The 11,478-nt window shown below is 43.7% G+C and overlaps 1 protein-coding gene across 3 annotated transcripts in view; it reads left to right on the top strand.

The window, feature by feature from the left end:
* The first annotated feature begins 450 nt into the window (after nucleotides 1-450).
* LOC119962749 (probable E3 ubiquitin-protein ligase HERC1) overlaps nucleotides 451-11,478 on the top strand; it is a 594,360-nt gene continuing 583,332 nt past the window's right edge. For all 3 annotated transcript variants that reach the window (XM_038790765.1, XM_038790766.1, XM_038790764.1), the window contains exon 1: nucleotides 451-673. The gene's annotated coding sequence lies outside the window, so the exon portion shown is untranslated. The remainder of the gene's footprint in view (nucleotides 674-11,478) is intronic.

Raw genomic sequence — 11,478 nt, 5'->3', positions numbered from 1 at the left:
CCTCGAGTACATTTGTTGTCAGGTTGCCACCCCAATATTTTAACACAAGGGCAGCAATTGAAAACAAAATACAACCACCAACTATGTTGGCCCCCTGGCAGAGGTGGGTGGGGAGGAGGTGGCACGAATCTCCTGGGCCACTGAATAAGACTTTCAGAAAGTAAGGGCACTAAAGGATGTGGGAATAGTGCAGAAAAATTGTGTTGAAGTAGAAGATCAAGGATGATCTAATTGAATGGCTGAGTAGGCTCGAGGAGGCGAATGGTGTCCTGTTGTCCACGCCCGAACATCGAGGGAAGGAGAGGGAAACAAACAATGCGTCTAAGGTTGTGCCGGGGCGCTGCCTTGTCAGGGCAGGGAAAGAGGGGAACGCGTTGACGTCACAATCTGCGTCTCTCTGTGCGTGTGAGGGCGGGGCGGTCTATTGTGCCGTAGCAACAATCGGTACTGTGACAACCAATGGCGGAGCGGGGGAGGCGGCGGTGGTGGTGTCTGCGGTCGCTCAGCGCCTGAAGCCGCTCACAGTGTGGCGTCGGATGGGACGCTGAGGCCGAACCGTTGGCCGTTACCACAGCGACAGGGTGGACACCGGGGCCTGCATGCGGGGACTTGTGTGAATCCGTGCAGTCGTCAGCGCCATCAGTCGCTGCTCGTTTTCAATAACACTTGGGAGGTAAGCGGAGAGCGGTAAGGCCGTCCCGGTACAGTTGGAAGGGCCGCGTCGGGGTGTTGTTAGTAGGGGCAGTGGTGTCTTTGTATTTAGAGTCTGATTATTCTCCCTCCCACACAGACTGGTTTTGGTCAAGTGTCTAAGTGACAGGATTGAGCTGATCCGATTATAACCGAGAGACGGCAGGCGCTTTGTGTGTCTTTCAGAAACGCAGATTTATCTTGGAATCTGACGGTGGTGATGCTTCATTAGGAAATAAAACTCCCCTTGGAAAGCAGTGGAGTATGATGGCAGAACGGTCATAAATCAAATTGGGGAAACTGCAGAGTGGGTTTGGAAGTGTCACTCACTCAACACCTTTAATCCACTGTCAAGGCTGTTCATGAAGCCAAATAATTTCTCTCTTCAGGACCTACCGTTCGTAGATTAATGATAAAATTATAATGCAAGATTACCGGGTGCCACCGGGGGAAATGCAGATTAAGACATTATTTGCATGATTAAAAATTATTTGCTATTCAATTGACGTATATCATCTCGCTCTGATTGTGAATTTTTGCAGGAGGTGTAGCACCTGACGTGGGCACTTATAAATGCCCGTTTGTCCAAAGGGCATGGGTTAATGGTAGATCCTTGCATGGTTATTCAAGATGAGCGGTGTCACTTTCTCTTCAATACACCGCACCCGTGTGAGGTGAAGTTCCAAGACGTGACACACCCTGGTACCGAAATCGTATCGAGCTTGCAGCAGCTGGTTCCTTTCAGTGCCGGAGCTTGATCTGCTCTTCAGTGTTTTGAAAAATTACCCTTTGCCACACCCTCAAAATGCAGTATTTAATTCATGTAAACCTGCTCGCAGAATAGCTGATCCTAAAACTAGAACATTTGGTCGCTGTTTAATGATAGTAATGTGGCTGACAGCTCACTTCTGTATAGAGCATTAGTAACAATGGCACAGTGCTATGCTATTGTTTGCTGAAATAGAACCATAGAATCCCTACAAGGCAGAAAGAAGCCATTCGGCCCATCGAGTCTGCACCGACCCTATGAAAGAGCCCCTGCCTAGGCCCACTCCCCCGCCCTATTCCTGTAACCTAACCTGTACATCCCTGGCTACTAAGGGGAATTAGCATGGCCAATCCACCTAACGTGCACATCTTTGGAGCTGTGGGAGGAAACCGGAACACCCGGAGGAAACCCATAGACATGAGGAGAATGTGCAAACTCGACGCAGTCACCCAAGATTGGAATTGAACCCGGGTCCCTGGCGCTGCGAGGCTAAACACAGCTAACCACTGTGCCGCTGTAATAATAATCTTTATTAGTGTCACAAGTAGGCTTACATTAATACTGCAATGAGGTTACTGTGAAAATACACTAGTTGCCACACTCCGGTACCTGTTCGGATACACTGAAGGAGAATTAAGACTGTCCGATTCGCCTAACAAGCATATCTTTCGGGACTTGTGGGAAGAAACCGGAGCACCCAGAGAAAACCCACGCAGACACTGGGAGAATGTGACCCAAGCTGGGAATTGAATCCGGAGCCCTGGCCCTGTGAAGCAACAGTGTGAACTGCTGTGTTACCGTGTTGCCCAATAAAGGCACCAACGGATTTTTATTCCTGTGAGGCATCGGAAGATTGCAATCATCATAGCTAAAACTGAAATGACACAGAGTATATTGGCTTATTTATGCACATTCTACCATGTTTGCAATGGAAAATAGGAGGATAGTCTATCCTTGATTTTCCTACGCCTAACTGGTTGGGGTTAGATGTGCCTAATTGTCAGTTATGATCGTGGCAGTGCCTTGTGCCAGGATCACAGGATAATTGAAAATTTGTGTGGTATATTTTGTTAATTTTAAAATAAATTAGTTTCTACTTGTAGCTCATTGCCAGCATTTAAGTTAAGGCATCAAAGTGTATTGTTGTCTACTTAGGTATATTTGATTCATGTGCTTTCCGAAAGTTTCATTCTTTCTACTGCGGTGCCAGTTTAATGAGATCAAGCCAAGTACCAGGGCTTATGTTCAGAAATTCAAAATACGGGCATGCTGTTTTGTTCAAAATCCCATCCTTTGAATTTGACATTTGAATCAAGAGGTTCAATTCAATGGTTCAGAAAATTCCACTGTTTGGTGAGGTGCAGGGCGTTTTCTGTTGTTCGAGCCAGCCTTCTACTCAGAAGCAATAGTAATAAAAACAAAAGCTAATGTTTGAAACAAACATGTTGGACTTTAACCTGGTGTTGTAAGACTTCTTACTGTGCTCACCCCAGTCCAACGGCGGCATCTCCACATCATCAATAAAAACAGAATAATTGGTTATTCATCTAATTGCTGGTTTCGTAGAATCCTTCTGTACACAAAATAGCTGGTGCATTTACCTTAATATTCTAAGTTGCTGTGCTTCAGATTAAGTCATTGTGAAGCATTATGAAGAGTGAACTATGAATGCAAGTCTTTCTGCATATTTTAATTGCCCTATTTCCTGTTATTGAATGTATTAGCTGTTGTCAACTAATTTTGTATGGAATTGTCAGATAGATGATGTCCAGTAACTAATAAGCAAAAAAATCATACCTCCGCCAGTGTGTGGGATAATATATTCTATTACATTTATCACCAAACATTATCTTGTTTCGTTAAAAAATAACATGATGTGAAATCATTGAACTGCTGGTTATTATAAAGAATCTTGTTTTATTCTTTTTATACTGCAGCAGATTAGATTAACTCTAAGCAGCGCTTTTGATATAATATTTGTGTTTACTCAGTAAGGATACTCCTTATTTGTTTCTAATGGTAAAATCTCATCTAGGTTTTACACATCTATTAGAACAACTATTTCATAGAAACAGGAAAAGGGTCCACTGTACTAGTCAGTTTTAACATTTAGTGAGCTTTTTGAAAATCACTTTATAGTGAACCAGTTGCCATTTTGTCAGTGTGTGCTATATTGCCATTTTACATAAACATCCCATTTATTATGTCTTTGGTGTGAATCCCAGTTTCTGTTGTATTGGCACCATTTTTTCTTATCCCCAAAAACTATATATTAACATCTGATATATAGATGTTAAATATCAGATATAACATCTGATGTATTATCAGATAATATATCACTTTTTAATTAAACCATCGCTGGAATAAAAGCACATACTGTGGGTCATTTTGCTGATGGAATAGACAGACAGGTTTAGACTTTACCCGAGAAAAGGGGAGAGTATTTAATATCGTGAAGAACAGTGATGAAAGTGATCCTCGGTTCAGATGACTGGGTTATGAAGAAACACTTGATAACTTGACCTTTCATCCACAAAAAGCGAATCTGGGAACGGTCTCAGGAAAGTCTTAACACACTGAGCTGCATGTAGAATACTCTTTGAATAGAGTAATGGTGGCAAAAATCCTGGACCTAGTCAGATGCCGTATTTGGGAGGTGGGGAGCTATAGAGTTTTTTCTGGATGAATAAGTGACAATTGCTTTTTTTACTTGTATTTATCTTCTGCTGAATGCATTATTATTTTAGTAGAAGTGTGTTATCATTGATCAAAGTCCCTTTATACATCAGCTTAGCATGTAGCAACCCTTAAAAAATTAGATGTATTGTTTGGTGAAATCAAACCAAAAAATAATTTGTTAAAATTGTGGGTGGGTGCACTGACCTCCTCAGAAGACAAACACGGGACACAACCGACAGAGTACCCTTTGTCGCCAAATACTTCCCGGAGCGGAGAAACTACAACATCATCTTTGCAGTTCAACACGTCATCGATGAAGACGAACATCTTGCCAAGGTCATCCCCACACCCCCACTTCAAACAACCGCGCAACCTCAAACAAACCATTGTTTGCAGCAAACTACCCAGCCTTCAGACAGTGAGTGATCACAACACCACGCAACCTGCCATGGCAATCTCTGCAAGACGTGCCAGATCATAGAGATGGGTACCACCAATACTCGTGAGAACACCACCCATCAGGTACGTGGTACATACTTGTGCGACTCGGCCAACGTTGTCTACCTCATACCCTGAAGGAAAGGATGTCCCGAAGTGTGGTACATTGGCAAAACCATGCAGACGCTGCGACAACGGATGAACGGACATCACACAACAATCGCCAGACAGGAATGTTCCCTTCCAGTCGGGGAAGACTTCAGCAGTCAAGGGCATTCAGCCCCTGATCTTCGGGTAAGCGTCCTCCAAGGCGGCCTTCAGGACGCGCGATAACGCAGAATCACCAAGCAGAAACTTATAGCTAAGTTCCGCACACACGAGTACAGCCTCAGCCGGGACCTTGGATTCATGTTGCATTACATTCATCCACCAACATCTGGCCTGGGCTTGCGAAATCCTACCACCTGCCCCGGCTTGATACAATTCACACCTCTTTAACCTGTGATTATGCCGTTCTCCAGTTGCTCCACCTGGACCTGTAAAGACTTAATTACCTTCAAAGACTCTCATTCGAAGTATAGTCTTGCACCTTTGATTTTGTCTATATATATGTTTCTGGAACCTACCTCTTCATTCACCTGAGGAAGGAGCAATGTTCCGAAAGCTAGTGATTCGAAACCAACCTGTTGGACTTTAACCTGATGTTGTAAGACCTCTTCCTGTGCTCACCCCAATTCAATGCTGGCATCCCCACATCATAAGTAAGTTATAGCAGGGCACTTGGATAAGCTCAAGGTGATCAGCCCGACTGAAAAAGGTTTTGTGAAAATGAAGTCATGTTTAACCAACTTATTGGAGTTCTTTGAGGAAGGAGCATGTGCTCTGGATGTACTGAACCTAGATTTCCAGAAGCCATTTGATAAAGTGGCACATCAAAGGTAACTGCGGAAAATAAAAGTAAGAATGAACATCAACACCTCCTCCACAATAGTCCTCAATATCGGTGCCCCGCAAGGCTGCGTACTTAGCTCCCTACTCTACTCCCTGTTCACACACGACTGCGTGGCAAAACTTGGTTCCAATCCATCTACAAGTTTGCTGATGATACGACCATAGTGGGCTGGATCTCGAATAACGACGAGTCAGAATACAGGAGGGAGATAGAGAACCTGGTGGAGTGGTGTAACAACAACAATCTCTCCCTCAATGCCAGCAAAACTAAAGAGCTGGTCATTGACTTCAGGAAGCAAAGTACCGTACGCACCCCTGTCAGCATCAACGGGGCTGAGGTGGAGATGGTTAGCAGTTTCAAATTCCTAGGGGTGCACATCACCAAAAATCTGTCCTGGACCACTCGCATCAACGCTATCACCAAGAAAGCACAACAGTGCCTATATTTCCTCAGGAAACTAAGGAAATTTGGCATGTCCACATTAACCCTTACCAACTTTCACAGATGCACCATAGAAAGCATCCTATCGGGCTGCATCACAGCCTGGTATGGCAACTGCTCGCCCCAGGACCGCAAGGAACTTTAGAGAGTCGTGAATACTGCCCAGTCCATCACACGAACCTGCCTTCCATCCATGGACTCCATCTACACCTCCCGCAGCCTGGGGAAAGCGGGCAGCATAATCAAGGATCCCTCCCACCTGGCTTACTCACTTTTCCAACTTCTTCCATCGGGCAGGAGATACAGAAGTCTTGAGAACATGCACAAACAGACTCAAAAACAGCTTCTTCCCCATCGTTACCAGACTCCTAAATGACCCTCTTATGGACTGACCTCATTAACACTACACCCTGTATGCTTCATCCGATGCCAATGCTTATGTAGTTACATTGTATATCTTGTGTTGCCCTATTATGTATTTTCTTGTATTTTGTTTAATTCCCTTTTCTTCCCATGTACTGAATGATCTGTTGAGCTGCTTGCAGAAAAATACTTTTCACTGTACCTTGGTACACTTGATAATAAACAAATCCAATCCAATCCTAAAAGCTCATTTTATACGGGGGTAACATAATGACATGGATAGAAGATTGATTGGCTAATGGGAAGCTGAGTGTAGGCATAAATGGGCTTCTTCAGGTTGACGAGATATAACGAATGGTGTTGCACAGGGATCAGTACTGGGACCTCAACTGTTTACAGTTTATATAAATGTCTTGGATGAAGGGATTGAAGGGACGTTTGTCAAATTTAGTAATGACACAAAGATAGTTGGGAAAGTCAGTTGTGAAGAGGACCTAAAGAGGCCACAAAAAGATATAGATAGGTTAAGTGAGTGGAAAAGATCTGGCAATTGAGTATTATATGGGAAAATGTGAAATTGTTCACTTTGGCAGGAAGAATAACGAAGTATGTTATCTATATGCAGAGAGATTGCAGAACTCTGAGGTGAAGAACATAGAACAGTACAGCACAGAACAGGCCCTTCAGCCCTCGATGTTGTGCCGAGCAATGATCACCCCACTTAAACCCACGTAACCCGTATACCCGTAACCCAACAATCCCCCCCATTAACCTTACACTACGGGCAATTTTAGCATGGCCAATCCACCTAACCTGCACATCTTTGGACTGTGGGAGGAAACCGGAGCACCCGGAGGAAACCCACGCACACACGGGGAGGACGTGCAGACTCCACACAGACAGTGACCCAGCCGGGAATCGAACCTGGGACCCTGGAGCTGTGAAGCATTGATGCTAACCGCCATGCTACCGTGAGGCCCAGAGGGATCTGGGTTTCCTCATGCATGAATCATAAAAGGCTAGTGTGCAGGTACAGTAAGCAATTAGGAAAGCTAATAGAATGTTATCATTTATTGCTAGGGGAATTGAGTAGAAAAGTAGGAAAGTTATGCTTCAGTTGTACAGGGCATGAGAGAGACCACATTTGGAGTACCGTGTACAGTATTAGTTTTCGTATTTAAAGAAGGATGGAAATGCATTGGAAGCTGTTCATAGAAGGTTTGCGAGACTATTAACTGGAGTGGGTGGGTTGTCTCATAGAGGAAGGTTGGACAGGCTATATTTGTATCCGCTGGAGCGGATCTTTGAAGCAGAAATGGATACGTTCTTGGTAAACATGGGGATGATGGGGTAGGCGAGATGCAGATTTGACGTTAATATCAGATTAGCCATGATCTTACTAAATGGCGGAGTACACTCAAGGGCCTGCTCCTTGTTCGTATGCCTGCACTCCTCCAATTCTGGTCTCAAACATTCATGATTTTAATCACTACTGTTGGCAGCTGTACCTTCAGCAAAAGGCCCTCAGCTGAGGAATTCCCTACATAAATATCTGTCTTTTTACTCTCTTTCCTCCTTTAAGATGCTCCTTGAAAGCTACCTCTTTTAAGCTTTTGGTCATCTAACCTGTTATCATCTTGGGGTGTTTTATGTTGTTCACAAAATGCTATACATTGAACTTTTATTGAGCACTAGTATTAACCCTATACAGACAGTTTGTGAACTTGGGACACTGTTGGTTCCTATGTTAGAACTAATTTTTCCATAAGAAACAATGTTATAACTGAGAGATTTGATCTTGAATGAAGGCCTAATAGCCTATTTTCAACAAAATAACCCAGAATATTTTACTCAATCAATAATAGATGAGTAAGACATCAATAGTAACAAATTGATTGACGTACAAAATCAGAGAAATGTACAGGTATATACTGTATAGCAGTGCTTTTCAAACATTTTATCCAGGGACTCACTTTTTCCAACTGATAGACCTTCAGGACTCAAGACGACCGACTTTCGGGATTCACCTTATTCCCAATGCTTCGTGCATTAAGATACAAAGCCTTTAGGCTCCCTTTTTGCCATTTTTAATCATCCTTATTTTTCTTTAGACTGTGGCCCTATTTGCCTCTCACCCTCGATTTTGCAGTTTACTGTTCTTTTATGACTGTCCTTGTTCCTCTTTCCTTTATCATTCTGCCTTGGTTCCCAACCCCTGCCATTCTAGTGGGATGGTGGAGGTATTGAACTCCCTCTTACAAACAACTGTTAAAGCTGGGGGTTAACTGCAAATTTCCAAACTGAAACTGATAGCTTTTGTTTAAGTTTTAAGGATTATAAAATGATGGCGAGTAGATGGAGTTAAAATACAGACCAGTCACGATCTCATTAAATGACAGAGCAAACATGAGGAAGAATAGTTTATTTCTGTTCCTACATTCCAATCTTCCTAATCCTGGACTGAACACGTTTTCAGATTCTCACGCAATCGGTACTTGTTGCTTGTTAAGTTAATTCTTCCACCTCCTCTTCAGAAATAAAAACTAAATCTGTAGGGTATGGAATTTTTTGTTTTGATTAATATTTAATTGAAGGTTTCATATTTAACAAACATGAACTGAATTACAACACAACCATGAAAATTGTTGAAACATGGTACAATTGTCGTTAATAACACAAGAAATCAGAGAAAAAGAAAAATACACAACAGAAGCTACATCCAACCTGCCCCCAACAGCTGATGGTAATTAACTCTTTGAAGTGAGCGATAAATGGCTGCCACCTCGGATAGAATCCCTCCATCGATTCCCTGACGGTGTACTTGACCATAAGGTCATCCGACCAGGCTGAGGCACAAAGTGGAGAGCACGTTCTCCATCCCAGCAGGTGGAGGCAAGCGCATCTGCCCTCACCACGGTCCGCAGCCCCGGCGAGTCTAAGGTGTCATCCTTTTGTTGAGACCATTATTCTCTCACTAATGGAAATCTCTTTTCCTGAACTAGAAGTTCATACACAACTCCAGCATGGTAGCACAGTGGTTAGCATAGTTGCTTCACAGCTCGAGGGTCCTAGGTTTGATTCCTGGCTTGGGTCACTGTCTGTGCGGAGTCTGCACGTTCTGCCTGTGTTTGCGTGGGTTTCCTCCCATAGTCCAAAGGTGTGCAGGTTAGGTGGATCAGCCATGTTAAATTGCCCTTTGTGTCCAAAATGGTTAGTTGGGGTTACAGGGATAGGGTGGAGGTGTGGGTTTGGGTAGGGTGCTCTTTCCAAGGGCTGGTGTAGACTTGATGGGTCAAATGGCCTCGCTCTTCACTCTAAATTCTATTATCTATGAACTCCGCTCCCAGTAAATGCTGAGAATCATTAAAATATTCGATCCAAGCTGCAATTCCCGGATAAATATCAGCCAGTGCTTGGGTTGATAACCTCACTATTCGGTTGTCTTCAGCACAGCACCATGGGATCACATATGATAGAATGAGCGGGTTGATTTGTGCCTAGATTCAAACCCAAAATCCTGCCACAATTACATTTCAAAAAACAAATTCTGTCACCAGCATGCAAACACAGCCATTAAAACTCCTGCTTGATCACGAGGCAAGCTGTGGAGGTATTTGCAAAGCAAAATCCTTCAATTAAAACTTTACCTTAAATTCTCTCTTGAGGCCTGAGCAGGAGAGCAGCATAATCCTATGACAGAAAACAAGAAGGATCCAAAAAATCTGGCGCTGAGACCTGACACGCAAATGACCCGTAGCCCCGCGACCCTTCTGACAACTGCCCACGACCCACCCACTTTGAAAACTCTGCTGTATAGTACAGAACTGTCCACTTTACATTACCAACAAATTATCTAAAAAGCACAGACATTTTTAATACCGTAGGAAAATTTTTTCCTCATTCCTGGGCTCATGGATGTGTCTGGACTTTGGTTGAAGCTTTTTGTTTTATAAATTTAGAGTACCCAATTATTTTTTTCAATTAAGGGGCAATTTAGCATGGCCAATCCACCTATCCTGCACATCTTTGGGTTGTGGGGGTGAAACCCACGCAGACACGGGGAGACTGTGCAAACTCCTCACGGACAGTGACTCAGAGCCGGGATTCGAACCCGGGTCCTCAGCGCTGTAGGCAGCAATGCTAACCACTGTGCCACCGTGCTTCTCCCTCTGCCATTTTTTGCAGTTCTAACTCCATGAGGTCCTTATTAGTTAACGCTTCAGAATCTGATGCAAGCAACTTAACAACATTCTCTGGTGCAATGTCTAAGTTGAGTTCTTCGCCCATTTCAACAACATTTCTGGTCACCTTTTCAACAGTGTCTGTGAAGTGTTGGAAGTCGTACACAAACCCAGGACACAATTCTCTCCAACGATGATAATTTCCTCCAAGGGCGGCACAGTAGTGCAGTGGTTTGCACTGTCGCTTCACAGAACCAGGGACCTAGCTTTGATTCCTGGCTTGGGTCGCTGACTCTGCAGAGGCTGCACGTTCTCCCCGTGTCTGCGTTGGTTTCCTCTGGGTGTTCCAGTTTCCCCCACAAGTCCTGAAAGACATGTTTGTGAGGTGAATTGGACATTCTAAATTCTCCCTCTGTGTACCCGAACAGGCGCCGTAGTGTGGCGACTAAGGGACTTTGGCAGTAACTTTGTTGCAGTGTTAATGTAAGCCTACTTGTGATACTAATAAAGCGATCATTATAAAACACCATGCAAATTTGATTGTGTGACTTACCATGTAGTTAAGAATATAGGTAAATGTTGAAGCCTTTCTAGAATTCCTTGAGAGTTGGTGCACCTTCTTTCTCAGTTGGCCTGGGAAAATGTTTGCCTAAGATAGTAGGTGGCGGGGGTGCGCCGTTGACGGGACCAGAATATCCTTGCCAGTGAGAAAGGCCAGAAAAGTCCAGCCTATTTTAAGAAAGAGTGTGATAAAACAAACACAGCAAATACTGTACTGCAAAAATATGTTGGATAGCAACTGAACATTGATGCACATATACAGTATGGATGCCGCTGATGTGGCATCGGGAGGTTAACACCGATGTTGGAACTGGGTGCCAATTTACAAATTTACATACCGTTTGTCGAATGTCGTAAAGTCAATGACTGCCTGTATTGTAATTCTAACACCAAAGTTTCTTTCT

The sequence above is a fragment of the Scyliorhinus canicula genome, chromosome 3 (assembly GCF_902713615.1).
Source record: "Scyliorhinus canicula chromosome 3, sScyCan1.1, whole genome shotgun sequence".
Lineage (NCBI taxonomy): Eukaryota > Metazoa > Chordata > Chondrichthyes > Carcharhiniformes > Scyliorhinidae > Scyliorhinus > Scyliorhinus canicula.
Note: the sequence above shows the minus strand (reverse complement) of the source record. Positions and strands in the feature narration are given on the sequence as shown.